This window comes from Frankliniella occidentalis, unplaced genomic scaffold (assembly GCF_000697945.3).
Source record: "Frankliniella occidentalis isolate FOCC.00 unplaced genomic scaffold, Focc_3.1 Scaffold191, whole genome shotgun sequence".
Classification (NCBI taxonomy): domain Eukaryota; kingdom Metazoa; phylum Arthropoda; class Insecta; order Thysanoptera; family Thripidae; genus Frankliniella; species Frankliniella occidentalis.
The window spans coordinates 391,756-394,926 of NW_026267317.1; positions in this window are offsets into that span (position 1 = coordinate 391,756).

Sequence of the window (3,171 nt, forward strand, 5' to 3'; positions counted from 1 at the left end):
ATAATACAATGTATACTTAAGCGTTTCAATTTACTCACGGGAGAAGCGGCCTGAGTGAATGGCTGTCGTTTCCCGCAAATATGTTTTCCGAATCATCTTTTTGCCCTGAGAACGATAGTGGTTGTTTCACTTCCCTACGTGTAGCCATTTACAAGGTATGCTGCATTTTAGAACTCAACCACATTTTGCCTACATTTAGGGGAGTGCCCAGGAACGTTACTATGTAAGGTACGCCGGACGCAGGGCGACCGGCGATCCTTGAGTCTTTGAATATCCCGCCGTGTCAGGCCAGACGCAAGGGCCAGCGCGTTGGAGCAAAACTGCATAGTTCAGCAGAATAGGGATGGACACACGGCGCAGCCGTGTGGAGCAGAGTTAGTTACGTATCAGCCGCCGAGACTGTCGGACGAGGCGGGCAACCCGTATCTCCAGTAGAGTGTTTGTGAACCCACTGTCTTAAGACTGTTAACACCGCAAAGCTCAACTGTAAACTACTGTGAACTGTGAACCACCGATTGCAACTGAAATACAAGTGCTTTGGACATCATCAGATCCTTTGTTCGTCTTTCGAATCGACTGTTCATATTGAACGTTACATAGTGCATCGGCTCGGACGTACGAAGGCCTGAAATATGTCCCGCAAGGCGAGCAGCCAGATAAATACTGAAGTGAAGAAGACGAATGGAATTTTCAAAATTTTGAGTGAAGCTTTGTTGAAGACGAAAAAACATGCAAGAGTTCTGAGGAAGATATTGGCAGCGTACTTAAAGGAACACTGGGAGAAGTTGTACCCGCATTGGAAAGAAACCTGTGGAAATGAATTGGCCAGTGAGTGCTGCAAGAAGTTAGCGAAAGGAGAGTGCAATTGGCCTGTTGCAGTGAATGTTGCGGCAAATTTATTTAAGACGCAGATATCAGTGAGTCGTAATGGGGAAAAAGAAATTTGTTTCGGGCCTGGCAGTGCAGAAGTTTCAATAAGACTTTCAACGGATTTTGATCAAGAAACCAGTGAACCTTTGTATAAATTAGTGAAGGAGACTTTGACAGATGTCGTGGACACACCAGAAAAGCAAAATGATGGAAATTGTGTGAGTAATTTGGATTCTGAAAATGAGAGGGATAGTTTCAAAAAGATGGCGCCGCGTGACCACATGGCGAGCAGCGTGAGCAGCACGGGGTCGACACGTCCAGTCCACACGGACGATGCCCGAAGCGAGACTAGAAAGATGGCAGACCCCATGGCAGAAGAAGACGATCAGCCCTGCAGAGAGGCTCCCGCGGCACGGCCCCCCAGCGGTGACGCGAGGTCCAGCTGCGGATGCGGCGGTACGCGACCCGGTCAGTGGCCGGACCCGGCTGATGCAGAGTCAGCACCCTTGACTGACAGCAGCGAGCAGACTACAGCCCTTCAGGATGTCAACAAACCGAGTGTGCTGGTAGAAGACCAGTGTGCGAGGGAAGATTTTGAAGAAAAAGTGTACAGTGAAAGTGAAATAGTTTCAAAGCAGAGCGAAAATGTGCAAGTAGGTGATGATGCACGGCAAAGTAAAAGTGTTAAAAGCAAAGTCGATTCATTGTTTGAACCGACGCTAAGCAATTTAGAAATGGACCGCTTGATTCAAGAGTGGAAAACATTCCCTATGGTGTGTGACTGTGGTGTCCCTTTCGTGTTTCGGACGAACCCAGAGAGATTTAGGAGGTATGAGGAGCCACCGCCTGTCAAAATAGGGGACCTTACATTCAGGCCAAACAGTTTCATTGAAAAAGTTTTAAGTGACATATTCCGGTTGTCTGAAATCAATGAGTGGCCACACCACCCTTCGTGGCATCATCTACACATGATGAGGAAAGAACTTTGGACAAAAAAGCGATTAACGGACCTTTGGCCATCCGTGAAAACGGAGTTGAATAAAGAGGAATTTTCCAGAGCTAGAGTAGTATTTTCGAGGCAACAAAAACTTCTGAAATAAAATGAAAACAATTGAAGGATGTCCTTGTCGAGAAGAGAATGATTTAGAACAAGCCACACTTAGTTATAAATTAGTGTTAAAATGGTACCACAAAAAAGACAAAAACCAAAAAAAGAAGGGAGATGGGAGTAGTTTAAGATTAAGATAAGCTAGGTAAGAAATTAGGAATAAGCCATGTGGCCTAAAATTATGTACTGAAAGAAATTTGGTTAGTTGGACTTAAATGTGTTGGGATTGCTGCTACCCAACTCACTAAAGCAAAATTATGCTGGATCTCAGCAAATGACTCCAAGGACGCTCCTAAGAAAGATACTGTTTGCTAAAAAGTAATCACTGATTGGATTGTTTCCGAATTCGGAGACAGGCGTATTTCTACAGAGAGAGAAAAAAAAAAGAGTCTTTTAGTGAAATCTTTGAGAATAAGTTGTACCTTTTTGTGATGACACTTTGCTGAAGTCTGTTTTGTGTTGTGCTGTGTAAATGTTGTCTGTTGTTTTTTGAATGTTATTCTGAAGGATGTGAGATGAACTAAAAAGTAATTTCAGTTGTCTTAGGAGCACCGGGCACGAGGCCCGTGCGTCTCTAAGACAACTTGTGAAAAAAAAAGGAATGGAAGCACTGCTGAAAAGTTTTGTACTTGATAACTCGATTGTTTTTCCTGTTTTTGGCATGATTTTGGTCCAGTTTAAGACTGTTGGTGCAGTAAGACTGCATGTTTGTGGATGCTTATTTTGGATAGAATTTTGGCTGTATAATTTTCTTTTGTCTGTATTTGTGTATTTTATTTTTGGGAAAGTTTTCAATAAGTTGATTAAGTGTGACAAACAAATGTGAGCTAGATAAAGAGTAATTTTCGGTTGTCTTAGGATCGCTGGGTGCGAGCCCCCGCGCCCCTAAGACAAGGTTGGGTTCATAGTTCAGATGGATAGAACTGAGAGAAAGATACTAAATGAATGGAAAAGCTAGATGGCTAGTGAGGCCATGAGTAACTTTTAGATACTGTAGAGAAAAGATAAAAGTAAGGGAAGCTTAATTGCTGGAAGAGCCCTGAAAGGGAAAGAAAGATAGATGGCTAGTGAGGCCATGGGAGAAAAAGGGTGAGATACTATGATAGCTTAAAAATTAAGGGAAGCTTAGTTGCTGAAAGAGCCCTGAAAGGGAAGGAAAAGGTAGATGGCTAGTGAGGCCATGGGTAAAAAGT